Source organism: Coregonus lavaretus (genome assembly GCF_964263955.1).
Source record: "Coregonus lavaretus genome assembly, chromosome: 25".
NCBI lineage: Eukaryota > Metazoa > Chordata > Actinopteri > Salmoniformes > Salmonidae > Coregonus > Coregonus lavaretus.
The window spans coordinates 27,955,714-27,971,354 of NC_140012.1; the positions used below are offsets into that span (position 1 = coordinate 27,955,714).

Here is a 15,641-nt window from a genome sequence, read left to right on the forward strand (position 1 = left end):
AAGATCACCATGTGAAATGCCAAGCGTCGGCTGGAGTGGTGTAAAGCTCGCCACCATTGCACTCTGGAGCAGTGGAAACGCGTTCTCTGGAATGATGAAACACGCTTCACCGTCTGGCAGTCCGACGGACGAATTTGGGTTTGGCGGATGCCAGGAGAATGCTACCTGCCCCAATGCAGAGTGCCAACTGTAAAGTTTGGTGGAGAAGGAATAATGGTCTGGGGCTGTTTTTCATGGTTCGGGCTAGGTCCCTTAGTTCCAGTGAAGGGAAATCTTAACGCTACAGCATACAATTACATTCTAGACGATTCTGTGCTTCCAACTTTGTGGCAACAGTTTGGGGAAGGCCCTTTCCTGTTTCAGCATGACAATGCCCCGTGCACAAAGCGAGGTCCATACAGAAATGGTTTGTCGAGATCAGTGTGGAAGAACTTGACTGGCCTGCACAGAGCCCTGACCTCAACCCCATCGAACACCTTTGGGATGAATTGGAACGCCGACTGCAAGCCAGACCTAATCGCCCAACATCAGTGCCCGACCTCACTAATGCTCTTGTGGCTGAATGGAAGCAAGTCCCCGCAGCAATGTTCCAACATCTAGTGGAAACCCTTCCCAGAAGAGTCGAGGCTGTTATAGCAGCAAAGGGGAGACCAACTCCATATTAATGCCTATGATTTTGGAATGAGATGTTCGACGAGCAGGTGTCCACATACTTTTGGTCATGTAGTGTATGATCACTGTATATTCTCTAAAAAAAATAATTTTTCAATAATGTTACGGATACTGTAAAGGGTATGGAGGAATGGGGTTGATGTGAATGCAGTGGCCTTGAAATTAAATTGTATGACTGTAACCATGGTAACATACGCTGAGATGATGTTGATAGTAAACAGTGAATGTGTTGAGTAGAAACATCACATGAAATTATAACTTAATAATAGCTAATTTGCAACAATCTAAGATGGTTTCCCTATTAAGGCCCACAACTCTTTCACATATGGATATCCCATACTTCAGAGGAACACTGAGGAGGATGAAAGCAGTGTTTGTGTGTCCACCTGACTTTCATCAGTGTGTAGGTGGTGTCTGTGTGTAGGGTTAATGGGTAGTGATAAATCGTATCAATAGGCCTGTGAAATTATTTTACGTGGCTACAGCTGTCCCCTCCTGACCTTGCCCAGTCCACCCCAGTCCACTCTGCTCCACTCGGACCGCTTTATCAAGGTGAAGCAACACAGAGCCTCCCTGTACCTTATTTATGGCCTGGCTTGGTATGGTCTGTCAGCGAGCCTTAGTGCTCAAATAAATACTTTCACTTTCTCTTGTTTTTTCCGTCTCTCTCTCCCTCCCTCTCTCTTCTCTCACCCCTATCCCACTGTAACCAGCTAGCCAAGCCAAACAGAGTAACACAGAGGCTACAGTGAAATTAGAGAGAGAGAGAGAGTAATGAGGGGAAGTTACATAACTCAATGATCTCAATAAGAGGAGGGAGTTGAAAAACATAAATGACAGTAAATCATTCATCAGCTCATCACTATTTTAAGCAGACTGTCCAAACCCCATCCCTGGTCCTAGTCGTAGACACAGACAGACTCCAACTCTGCCATAACGTTGCTTGTAGAGAATGTGTGTCAGATGGTGTTGAAGCTAATGGGATCCCAGTCAACCTGATCCAGCACTAACCTACTAAAATGTCAGAGCAGGGATATGATTGGTTAGGATAGAGGATAGAAAAGATAGAGCAGGATTGGAATGGGCTGGCCGACACCCTTGCTTAATCCTTGTGTTGAAAACATCTCTCTTGAAGGGAGAGATGGGGGATCGAGGCAGGAGGCTACACCCATTAACTGGGGTTAGGGGACTCCTCAGAGGTACTGAAAAGCTTCACGGAGCCTCTCGAAGCCTCAGAGACAGACATAAAGCCTGGAAAGGACATTAAAAGATACTGACAGAAGCAAAGTTCAAAGGCCTTTGAAAGCTGAAAATCTGGGCCTGTCTAATCATGGGTAACCAGTTTGGGACTGCTCCACTCTTTTCCATCTGTGGCTTGGTGCCTTTTCATGAAGCGATCCTCCATGATTGAATAGGGCTCTCCTTCTCCTGATGCCTGGCTGGGGGAGTTGGGACACATGGACCAGGTTGTAGGCTGTGGCTTCTGACAAAACTACTGTGGGAACTAAGAGACTCCCCATAAAAGGGAAAAAGTTACTTTTACAAATCATACAAATTGAAATATATTTACTATTTTGCTGCTTTTCTCTGAATTGTATGTATTTTTCACCACATGCTGTAGTTGCATGTGTCCTATAAAACCGCAGTCCACAAGTGTTTCCTCTTTTGGCTAAATCTGCCCATTATAAATTAATTAGCCAGGTTATTGCTTTTCCGGCCCCTTTTGGAGTAATTTACCACATGTGAAACAATCTGGGTGATATGTGTTCTCCTTAAGAAATTAGAGGTCCCCTCCCTCTGGGTCATTAAAGTCCCTGTACCCCCTACGCACGCACGCACGCACGCACGCACGCACACACACACACACACACACACACACACACACACACACACACACACACACACACACACACACACACACACACACACACACACACACACACACACACACACACACAGACACACACAGCCCATGTTTGATTAGATAACAGTATGAAAAATGTATGCACTCACTAAAACTGTAAGTCGCTCTGGATAAGAGCGTCTGCTAAATGACTAAAATGTAAAATGTAAAATAACACACAAGGGGGCACAAGGAAGTAATCATAAATCCCTGGGCCCCCTGGGTAGAGGGGTAGTGGTACCACTATCAAAGCATTGTGTTGAGGCACCGTCCCATTGAAGTTCTGACGGAACACGACTTCAAGAGCCGCCCATAAAATACTGGACCCCTAATTGGCCTATTATGGTATCTAATGACCCCTGATGATATTATCGGCTGGGCGGTGGACCAATCACGAGCGGTGGGATATTTAAGCAATAAGGCACAAGGGGGTGTGGTATATGGTTAATATACCACGGCTAAGGGCTGTTCTTAAGCACGACACAACGCGGAGTGCCTGGATACAGCCCATAGCCATGGTATATTGGCTATATACCACTAACCCCCGAGGTGCCTTATTGCTATTATAAACTGGTTACCAACGTAATTAGAACAGTAAACAAGTAGATTTGCAACATACCCATGGTATATTGTCTCATATACCATGGCTTTCAGCCAATCAGCATCCAGGGCTCGAACGATTTCTATAAAAAAAATTGATAGAGAACAGCTAAAAACATTCCATCACTATGGGTGTGGCTTATTAAGATGATAGACATTTTGCTGTGTCCAACATGAAAGAGTAATTAATTTTTATATAAAAATTGATTAAACCAACAGTGCCACATTTTGTTTTTGCTTTAGTGTTTTCCTCTTATGTCCACAAAATGTATATTTTTTTGTATAATTCACGTACGATTGATTTAAACAAATGATGCTGATTGATTTGACAGAAGGTTATGGAACAATACAACAGAAATAGCTTTGATGAAATCAAGCCTCCAGAGATGATCAATATTCTCTCCGAATATCTTTTTGTTATCATGTTCTCATACTGTGCCACTGGAAAAGCCATTTCAACCAGCTACTAGACACAGTGGTAAATATGACTGTGGGACCTTCAGAATGACAGTGTGCATTCCAAATGCCACGCATACCGTGTGTGAAACCTATAGTATCTAACAGGATTTATTGTAATATATTGAGTATGTATTCTGTGTGATGAAATATATTCTTTATGATACTATGATGAGAAAAACAAAATCACTTGAAGGCGCTCTAATGCTTTACTGGCTCTGGGCATGACATTGAGGTGACCTGATCTGAATCTGATGATGACAAAAATACATTATTGCCGAAATAAAAAAATATATAAAAAATGTTGTTGTCGCCTGCTTTCTCTAAGTTACTATTTCACAGTGGTTTAGATGGTACAATGATTCTCTACACAATGACTGCTTGTTTTGTCACATAAACTGAAAAAGGTGAACTATTAGAATTTTAGTTTCATATGATCATGATCATGATGATGATGATGATGACTTGTAGAAACTGAATGTGATACTTCCCAAAAGCAAAAGAAGCCAACTTGATTAATTAATTTTAAAAAATGTTTACACAGCTATTCGTTTGTGACTCAGCCTATAAATTGTTACTGGCCCTTTAATAAACCGCGACAGGAGGTGGGAGAGGTGGTGCTCAGAGAACGGAGTGGAAAGGATTGTTTTGTGCGCCACCGCACTACAAACTTGACGGACGTACATGCGGACAGCGGACCGATAACTTACCTTATTGCTGGGCTCGTGGGAAATTCATAACACTTCGGAGGTGAAGTAGTCAGATTTAAAAACTATTTTTAACGATATTTGATTCTCTGAAAGGACGAGATCCTTTGTCCTTTAACAGCGGTTGTGTCCCCGTACTACATGTAACCCTGCTCTGTTCAGAGCTCAATTGTGAATTTCAACTTTCTCTTATCAAATTTGAATTTTATTAACCTCCCTGTCTGGAAATGAAAGTAACATGATCATTTTGGGTCTGTTTGTATGGTTTGAACTGCTGAACAGCTTGAAGACTAATTTTATGTTTCTTTATTACAGTTTTAATATTTCATTTATTATTATTATTGAGGATCATAACACATCTTTCATTTTACTTTCAAATAGCTTTTACTATTGAATCGGGGGACAAAGTTGGTAAAAGGAAAAAGTAGGATCTACATCTCATTTGAATGTCAAATATGCCCGGGGGCAATCCCAGCGCCTTGCAACTGGTTCAGTTTGGCTGGCTGGTTCCTTATGGTAGAGCGCAGTCCATTGTGCGTTAAAAGCTATCAACCAACCATACAGGCTAGAATTCCCCTTTTTGTTTATCGGTGTCTGTAACTCTACCCACCACAGATTGTGTTCAAAATATCTTATCATCTGGGTTAGTTTTGACAAGACCCCCATCATTACAACAATTGAACCTCACCTTGGGTGATCTGCTTGTCTGAAAGTTGTTGCCTGCCACTTTAAATCAATGACCTATGGGATTAATGTATGTATTGCGTAGGCACAGCTTTGTTACTTCTATTGTACAGTAGCGTGTGCTGGCTGCATTAATTGAAGCGGAAAATATGTGACTAGTAGGCCTAACTGCAACATTGTTCAGCTATTGTTGCGAGCTATGCCATCCCGCGCCCGGCCGTTCACACACAGGCATGTTGTTTACAGGCTGTTTTGAAGTCTTGGCTGGACAGATCTGTGAGGAAGATAAAAGTAATGTGAGGGACTTGGCTCTGCTTTTTGATTCCTCCTTTTATTGATTAACTTTAATTGAGCATAAGAGGATATAAAGAGGCTTAAATGCAATGTTTGTTTATTTGAGATTATGAAGTGGTTTATTTGGAGAGAAAAAAAAATAGTAACATAAATGCTCCAAATAACTAGTTCACTAATATTGTAGATAGAATGTCCTGTAGGACTTGGCTATACCATGGCTTAATCTGAAAATGGAAGATGGGGTATATAGTGCATCACTGATAAATAGTATGACTGGTTACATAATAATTACTCTACATGGGAAAACGATGAGCATCATCATCCAATGTCGTTTTAACATGATTAGAAATGTACTAAAGCTAAACAAACTAGCCAGGAGTTATTCTGAGTTTATGCTTTTGTTTATTATTAAATGTTTTCCCTGAGTGTCTCGCTCTCTCCTCTTCAAAAGCCAAATTGTCTGTTTTATTGTATGTGCCCTGAGGCTGTTTGCTAACATGGCACCCCTCTTGTTCATCAGTGGATGGGTATCACATCAGCTGAGTGATTTTGATTAGCCCTGATGGATAATTACAGGAAGTGGTATTGCGTTGCATTTGAGTCATCATGTACTGTAAGTATTTAGGGCTATGATCTGCTGTAAACAGTATCAGCCATAACATAGCCCCCAATTGACCATGTATTTTCAGTAAGTATGCATACATGCCTCCCTTCTAGTAGCAACTGTTAGGCCTCTGACCTTTGCCCTCTGATGTTGGTACTCTAACTCTGCTTTATTTGAAGCTGTGTGATTGATGGTGTCTGGGTCTCTTGGTAACCCCTTCCTACTCAGCCGTACTGGATTCTAAGGTCAGTGTTTGGCATTTAGCAGACACAACCTTACCCCATGACACCTGGAGAGGAGATGCGGAAGAATGGGGAAACTGAAAGTGGTGCAGTGTGTGTGTGTTCTAGCTCATGGACAGACAGGAGATGTGTGCCTGTCCTGTCCTCACAGGCTTTCCAGCTGAGCTTTAGGAAGAGATACTGCATTGATGTTCACACTCCTCTCCCCATTTCACTATATATCGCTCTCTACTAACCAACCCTAACCTTCTATCGCGCTCTTCCTCCCCCTACTCTCCTCTTACAATACGGTGTGTTGTGTTGACAGTTGGCACCCACTCCAGACCCCTCCTCAACTCTTTATTGTCTCAAAAGCCACTCTGGGTCTCCCAGTGCTGCCAGCGATCATTCCATCCCAATCTATTGTGTGTCTATTAGTGTCTGGCATCTCTCCTGGAGTCTCTAGCTGCTTTCTAGCTGCATGGGACCTGCTGCCTGCTGGTCTGTGTGTTGTGAAGGCTGAGGCTCCTGCTGGCTGCTGCACAGTAAAGGGGCTCAGCTGGCTACCTGCCCAGTTCTGCTCTGCACTTCTCTGAGGTCATACTCTCCCTACAGTCTGCAGCACTAGAGAAGGAGAGAGTGAGGAGGGAGGGAGGATTCAGACGCGGCTCCCGAGTGGCGCAGTGGTCTAAGGCACTGCATCTCAGTGCTTGAGGCGTCACTACAGACCCCCTGGTTCGATACCAGGCTGTATCACAACCGGCCGTGATTGGGAGTCCCATAGGGCAGCGCACAATTGGCCCAGCGTCGTCCGGGTTTGGCCGGTGTAGGCCGTCATTATAAATAAGAATTTGTTCTTAACTGACTTGCCTAGTTAAATAAAGGTTAAATAAAATAAAAAATTAAATTAAATTGACAATGGGCTGCTTCTCATAAAACCGCTGACTTCAGGTGTATTTTTCACCGTCAGATTGTATACATTTTCTTGAGTTGCCAAACAAATTCCCCAGTGATTTGACCATGAGTCAATGAGTTCAGTGGAAGCTGCATGTCCTCAAAGTGATTCTTAGGGCTGTAGACCGATACTCATGGCCCAGAAGACCAATTTGAGTGATGGCTTTCCGTGTGCACTCGTTTGTGTAGCCTACTTGTGTGTACTACTGATTTATGTTTTAGTCAAACATATCTGTTTGGGCTTCTTGCGGTCAATTTGCCATCTACAAATTATTTGTAATTATGTTCCGGCGTGCAGCTGAATCTAGGGGATGATCCCTGTCCAAGGGTAAGATAAGAATACCCCTGCTATAGGCCTTGCTAGTGTGTGCATACATTCTTGTGGTTGATAGCAGGTTACTCATCTTGGTTAGATTCCCTCCTGTTGATCTTGGACAGTACTGGAGTCCCAGACAAGGGATATTGTGTCTGGCACAATTACAGGAACTACCTTTCTCCTGAAAGGGAAGCAGATGCCTTTGAACTTCGAGACGTCTTGTCGAGGGCATATAACCTTCTCCGAACCCTTTTTCGACATGGAAGTAAGAAGCCATTTAACTTGAAAATGGACGTCTTTCTACTTTTTGGGGGTTTGAACTTGACCTGTTTGAACTTAAGTGTTGAACTTTATATTTTTTATGGGCCTTAGCTATCTTCACCTGCTGGAACTTTAATGAGTGTGACATTTTTCTGAAATGTCCAGGGGCCTAATTTATAAACCATGCGCCAGTTTTCACACAAGTTGGCATTTATACAAATGTAACTTGACATGAGAATCTGCTAGTGGTTGAAATATTGTATTGCAAGCTGGCAAGTAAGTATCTTGTGCAAATGGGGGATATGATGAAAAGCATTAATGTATGTATGTGATCCTCTGTAGCTCAGCTGGTAGAGCACGGCGCTTGTAACGCCAAGGTAGTGGGTTCGATCCCCGGGACCACCCATACACAAATGTATGCACGCATGACTGTAAGTCGCTTTGGATAAAAGCGTCTGCTAAATGGCTTATTATTATTATTATTATTATTATTATTATTATTATATAAAGAAAACAACAGGAAAACGTATTAATAAGAATGCAACAATTTGCTGTTTAGCGAGAAGACAGAATCTGTTGACATTTTTAAAATCTAAAACAATTACACATATGAATCTTATAATTAGACATACAAATATTTTCCCAGTGTAATATATTTTTTTTTTTTGTAGCCTGACCTACAATGTTTCAGAATTTGTGGGCAGCCCATCATATTTCGGTTGGGGAAAAAGTTAATGCAAAACATTGTTGAATTCAAACGTTCTGCTGACAGGTCCATGACAATTTACCATTGTTTTCTCCTTCAGAAACTGACAGTCCTTTTCCAGATACAGCATAAATTACTGCTAAAGATTAAAACATTCTGCCAACACAGTAAATAGACCGGTTGCTTATGTAAAATATTTGACAGTATGGGTAGGTCACAGTATTGCTGTGAGAGGAGAGCGACATTGTTGCCTATTTAATCTTAGAGCCTATACAAAAGCAGGACATCTAAACCAAATAATCTATTGATAAACTAAATATTGAACAACAATCCTTGTTTTGCATGCCGTGGCCTAATGCCAATGGTTCCAAATTATACAACAAATAAAGGGCGTTATTGTCACTGTAAAAGGTGAATTGAGGTATTTTCCAGGTAGAGTTTTAATGCTCATTCACTCATGCACAGTTTTACAACAGGTCGGATGTATAACGGGAAACATGCGTATGTATGGCGTGGATTTAACGGTTATAAATGAGGCCCCAGGACGCTGTCAACTGATATTGTAGCTAGCTAGCTAACACTCTGAAAGGCGACCACATTCCAGCTCTTGTCGTCACTAGGCTGTAATCCTATGACCCTCCTCTGAGCTACCTACAGGGTTCTCCTGTGGATCTGTAACTCTAGTGCAGTGGGTTGCAATCAGTGGTAATTTCGTCAACAAAAATAGTTTCTGTGTCCGAATAACCATACTTACGTCCTAAATAGGCCATTTTGATTATGTGAAAAAGGAAAGTTTTAGAAAATAAACTACTTTAAATGCCCGGATGTCATACTCTTTTCGGATTTTACAACAGCTGATCAATTTAGATATGTGGATGCGCTACCGAAATCAACAAAAAATAGTGGGTATTTTTTGAAAATCGAGTATAGTTTAAATGCCAGGATGTTATACTCATTTTGGCTCTTCATCTTGTAGAATCCGATGCACACTTTTCCACAATGCATTGGAAGAGGTGGGCTGGGGGTGATAGGCCTTAGTTCTCTTCAAGTAGACAAACAACAAAACTAGGCTTAATTGGGAAGATGCCGAATAGCGAAACTTCTGCGGTGGTGTTCAAATGTAGGCTAAGTCGTTTTTGTTCTCCTTAATAAAATGATTGAGTATTGCATCGTAGGTTACATCTTTCAAAACATAAGTATTTTTATGGAGGGGGTGGGGATTTCTGTTTTGTCATTGAAAGTGTTTCTTGTTTGGCCTTCGTCAGCGCTTTTAAACAAAATAGTAAACCATATTTTTATTTCTGAATGCAACCAACCGGAGACTCGGGATGTAGCTGCGTTATTGATGCCATGTTAATCAGGCCTTTTTATTTGAACATCGATTGTTTTGTAAGCTAGGCTATCTATTTAATTTATGGATCAAGCCTTAGCAGTCATTCTGATCTCGTTCCCAATGATCAGTGCTTTACTGTTCAACTGGCCACATTTTTTGTGCAATAGCCTTTTGATTTGAACATTTGAAAGGTTTTGGTCTGTGTACTAGGCTATTTGATTTAATTTATATATGTTACAGCCCTTTGGTTTCACTAATAAATATGTTGAAATATAACCAAATGATATGCTTCTTTTTAAATAGGATAGATGGGCTACGGTATAGGTTGAATGTGATAGTCTGCCTATAACCAGCCTGATTAGGCCTATAACTCATTCCTATTCTATTCAGAGTTTAGATAAATTAAAAGAATTGGAAATTAGCTATTATCAGGCTGGTTAATGCGATGCCTGTCGAATTTGGAAGATTTTTCCTGCTCCTTTTTGGAGACTGTTGCATGATAGTGGTCCATTCTAAATAAATTAAAATTTCACACACATACATACACACACACTACTGTTCAAAAGTTTGGGGTCACTTAGAAATGTCTTTTTTTTTTTTTTTTTTATAAAAGCAATTTTTTTGTCCATTTAAAATAATATCAAATTGATCAGAAATACAGTGTAGACATTGTTAATGTTGTAAATGGGCATTGTAGCTGGAAATGGCTGATATATATATAATTTTTTTTTAATGGCATATCTACATAGGCGTACAGAGGCCCATTATCAGCAACCATCAGTCCAATGGCATGTTGTGTTTGCTAATCCAAGTTTATCATTTTAAAAGGCTAATTGATCATTAGAAAACCCTTTTGCAATTATGTAAGCACAGCTGAAAACTGTTGTGCTGATTTAAAGAAGCAATAAAACTGGCCTTCTTGAGACTAGTTGAGTATCTTCAGCATCAGCAATTGTGGGTTCGATTACAGGCTCAAAATGGCCAGAAACAAATAACTATCTTCTGAAACTCGTCAGTCTATTCTTGTTCTGAGTAATGAAGGCTATTCCATGCGAGAAATTGCCAAGAAACTGAAGATCTCGTACAACGCTGTGTACTACTACCTTCACAGAACAGCGCAAACTGGCTCTAACCAGAATAGAAAGAGGAGTGGGGGCCCCCGGTGCACAACTGAGCAAGAGTACAAATACATTAGAGTGTCTAGTTTGAGAAACAGACGCCTCACAGGTCCTCAACTGGCAGCTTCATTAAATAGTACCCGCAAAACACCAGTCTCAACGTCAACAGTGAAGAGGCGACTCCGGGATGCTGACCTTCTAGGCAGAGTTGCAAAGAAAAAGCCATATCTCAGAATGGCCAATAAAAAGAAAAGATTAAGATGGGCAAAAGAACACAGACACTGGACAGAGGAAGATTGGAAAAAAAAGTGTTATGGACAGATGAATCGAAGTTTGAGGTGTTCGGATCACAAAGAAGAACATTTGTGAGACGCAGACCAAATGAAAAGATGCTGGAGGAGTGCTTGATGCCATCTGTCAAGCATGGTGGAGGCAATGTGATGGTCTGGGGGTGCTTTGCTGGTGGTAAAGTGAGAGATTTTTACAGGGTAAAAGGGATCTTGAAGAAGGAAGGCTATCACTCCATTTTGCAACGCCATGCCATACCCTGTCGACGGCGCTTGATTTTAGCCAATTTCCTCCTACAACAGGACAATGACCCAAAGCACAGCTCCAAACTATGCAATAACTATTTAGGGAAGAAACAGTCAGCTGGTATTCTGTCTATAATGGAGTGGCCAGCACAGTCACCGGATCTCAACACTATTGAGCTGTTGTGGGAGCAGCTTGACCGTATGGTACGTAAGAAGTGCCCATCAAGCCAATCCAACTTGTGCGAGGTGCTTCAGGAAGCATGGGGTGAAATCTCTTCAGATTACCTCAACAAATTGATAACTAGAATACCAAAGGTCTGCAAGGCAGTAATTGCTGCAAATTGAGGATTCTTTGACGAAAGCAAAGTTTGAAGGAAACAATTATTATTTCAATTAAAAATCATTATTTCTAACCTTGTCAATGACTACATTTCCTATGCATTTTGCTATATTTCCTATTCAAACTCATTTCATGTATGTTTTCATGGAAAACAAGGACATTTCTAAGTGACCCCAAACTTTTGAACGGTAGTGTATATGTGGTCCTCTGTAGCTCAATTGGTAGAGCATGGCACTTGTAAGGCCATGGTAGTGGGTTCGATCCCTGGGACCACCCGTACGTAAAGATGTATACAAACATGACTGTAAGTCGCTTTGGATAAAAGCGTCTGCTAAATGGCTATTATTATTATAATATATATGTACAGTGGGGAGAACAAGTATTTGATACACTACCGATTTTGCAGGTTTTCCTACTTACAAAGCATGTAGAGGTCTGTAATTTTTATCATAGGTACACTTCAACTGTGAGAGACGGAATCTAAAACAAAATCTAGAAAATCACATTGTATGATTTTTAAGTAATTCATTTGCATTTTATTGCATGACATAAGTATTTGATACATCAGAAAAGCAGAACTTAATATTTGGTACAGAAACCTTTTGTTTGCAATTACAGAGATCATACGTTTCCTGTAGGTCTTGACCAGGTTTGCACACACTGCAGCAGGGATTTTGGCCCACTCCTCCATACAGACCTTCTCCAGATCCTTCAGGTTTCGGGGCTGTCGCTGGGCAATACGGACTTTCAGCTCCCTCCAAAGATTTTCTATTGGGTTCAGATCGGAAGACTGGCTAGGCCACTCCAGGACCTTGAGATGCTTCTTACGGAGCCACTCCTTAGTTGCCCTGGCTGTGTGTTTCGGGTCGTTGTCGTGCTGGAAGACCCAGCCACGACCCATCTTCAATGCTCTTACTGAGGGAAGGACGTTGTTGGCCAAGATCTCGCGATACATGGCCCCATCCATCCTCCCCTCAATACGGTGCAGTTGTCCTGTCCCCTTTGTAAAAAAGCATCCCCAAAGAATGATGTTTCCACCTCCATGCTTCACGGTTGGGATGGTGTTCTTGGGGTTGTACTCATCCTTCTTCCTCCAAACACGGCGAGTGGAGTTTAGACCAAAAAGCTCTATTTTTGTCTCATCAGACCACATGACCTTCTCCCATTCCTCCTCTGGATCATCCAGATGGTCATTGGCAAACTTCAGACGGGCCTGGACATGCGCTGGCTTGAGCAGGGGGACCTTGCGTGCGCTGCAGGATTTTAATCCATGACGGCGTAGTGTGTTACTAATGCTTTTCTTTGAGACTGTGATGCCAGCTCTCTTCAGGTCATTGACCAGGTCCTGCCGTGTAGTTCTGGGCTGATCCCTCACCTTCCTCATGATCATTGATGCCCCACGAGGTGAGATCTTGCATGGAGCCCCAGACCGAGGGTGATTGACCGTCATCTTGAACTTCTTCCATTTTCTAATAATTGCGCCAACAGTTGTTGCCTTCTCACCAAGCTGCTTGCCTATTGTCCTGTAGCCCATCCCAACCTTGTGCAGGTCTACAATTTTATCCCTGATGTCCTTACACAGCTCTCTGGTCTTGGCCATTGTGGAGAGGTTGGAGTCTGTTTGATTGAGTGTGTGGACAGGTGTCTTTTATACAGGTAACGAGTTCAAACATGTGCAGTTAATACAGGTAATGAGTGGAGAACAGGAGGGCTTCTTAAAGAAAAACTAACAGGTCTGTGAGAGCCAGGATTCTTATTGGTTGGTAGGTGATCAAATACTTATGTCATGCAATAAAATGCAAATTAATTACTTAAAAATCATACAATGTGATTTTCTGGATTTTTCTTTTAGATTCCGTCTCTCACAGTTGAAGTGTACCTATGATAAAAATTACAGACCTCTACATGCTTTGTAAGTAGGAAAACCTGCAAAATCGGCAGTGTATATTAAAAAAAAGTTTGGACATACCTACAACACTTTATTGGTTACTACATGATTCCATATTTGTTATATCATGGTTTTGATGTCTTCACTATTACTCTACAATGTAGAAAATAGTAAAAATAAAGAAAAACCCTGGAATGAGTAGCTGTGTCCAAACATATTACTGGTAAAATATGTGTGTGTGTGTAATAAATATGTATATTTATATATATGTATATGTAAAGACAAGATTTAAATCAAGAATAGTATGATGGGTGACAATATTAGCCTATCACTTGTGAATGATGCCCAGCTTGTATGCAATAAGGCAAGAAACAGCGCATGCCTTTTTTTTGGGTGACTTTTTCCAATCATAGTCGCTCGCACACCTCATGTAACCTACCCCATAGGCCTATATGTTTTGATAAGGTTTGTATCACAACTAAAGTGGCCAAATAACTTCTTAAAATTAAACACATAGTCCGCTTTACAACGGGTGTAGAGCCTAACTGGCATACATATGCAGCACGTGAGTTTCAAGTTTGGGGAAGATAATTTTCACCACAAAAATGCACCTATAATAAAAGCATTACATGCATAATCGCATTTGCGGTCACTTTTGAGTGTGGTGTTTTCCCGCTAATTGATTGCGTTTTGGAACATTCACACTTACAGCCTACTGCCGTGCACGCATTGCTGCACTTATAATGTGAAGAAATTGCCTAATAGTTTATCAACATTTTAAGCTAAACATTCTGATCTGTTGCGTCAGCCTCATTGCTTTTAAAAGGTTTTTTGATGCTAGTGGTTGTATTAATTTGGGATCTATCGCATCCCCACAACTGTCCCAGACTATGCTTGGAATATTTATTTCTCGCATAGAATAGGTCAACTTTTGTACTATGGGGGATAGTAGATTGACATAGGCTAGTGCTTTTGCTGTTCGTTAGGCCTACTCATCTTGTTGGCTGACAAAAAGTAGATGTGGACAGTTTTTCTAACATCTTCAATATGCGCCTCGGAATTTGATAAGGACACATGCAGTTGCGTCCCCGATGTGTCTGTCTTCCCTTGTAGCCTGTGAGAACGACCCGATCACATGATGGGCATTGGCTAATAAGAATTGAGATATCTGAGCGAGCCATGTGAGTGAGAGGTGCTTCGGCGCACGCAGCCAGGAGAAGGGAATTATAATTGTTGTATTCAGCCAAAGGGCACAACGACCACTGGCCGCAAAAAGCATGGATTTTTTTAGGGGGCATTACGGCCACACAAAGGGGATGCCACCGGGAAATTCGAGGGATTATCAAGTAAATGTCAAATTGTAAATGAGAGACTGAATAAGTGTGAGCAGCCTACGCAAAAAAACACAGCAGAGCTCAGGCCTTTCATTTGACTTTTTTCAAATCATCATTAGTCATATCATGCAGCCTAAGAATATATAAAAAATCAAAACATATAGCCCAATGTTTGTATCACAACTAAAGTTGCATAAATAATGACTAAAATGTAAATTAAGCATAATAGGAGGACCTGTTTCTTTGTTAACCGCTCAACACAGAATAGCCGCATGTGCGCACTCCCTCAAATAGTTTTGGAGAAAATATCCTTTCTAGTTTATTCAGCTATGTTCTGTTGAATTCTTCATACTATAAAGTAATGCCACATAATTCTAAACAACTCCAAGTATCCTATTCTGTTCTTCTAAAATAAATGTTTTATTCATATCATGTTTCTTTAGACATGTCTAAAATAAATAATGGATTTATTGTGATGTGTAGGCTATATTAAAGGGATTGATTTTTTTTAATGTAGATGTTCCAAAGGTCTACATCAGTGGCTTGTAGGCTATGCGTGGAAACCAGGAGATGCAAAATGTGTTTGTTAATTAACAGTCAATTACTGTAAGACTGGCAGATATTTGCTTGACAATCACCGGCTGACAAAATGTCATGACTGCCACAGCCCTACTATGACTAAACAAAATGAACACTGGTTACAACCCCATCAAATGG

At 41.1% G+C, this 15,641-nt stretch overlaps 1 protein-coding gene across 1 annotated transcript in view; it reads left to right on the forward strand.

Annotated features, from left to right (window-relative positions):
- The first annotated feature begins 4,281 nt into the window (after positions 1-4,281).
- The window catches only part of LOC311100357 (cdc42 effector protein 4-like), a 29,542-nt gene continuing 18,182 nt past the window's right edge, over positions 4,282-15,641 (forward strand). The window contains exon 1 of the mRNA XM_084141255.1: positions 4,282-4,381. The gene's annotated coding sequence lies outside the window, so the exon portion shown is untranslated. The remainder of the gene's footprint in view (positions 4,382-15,641) is intronic.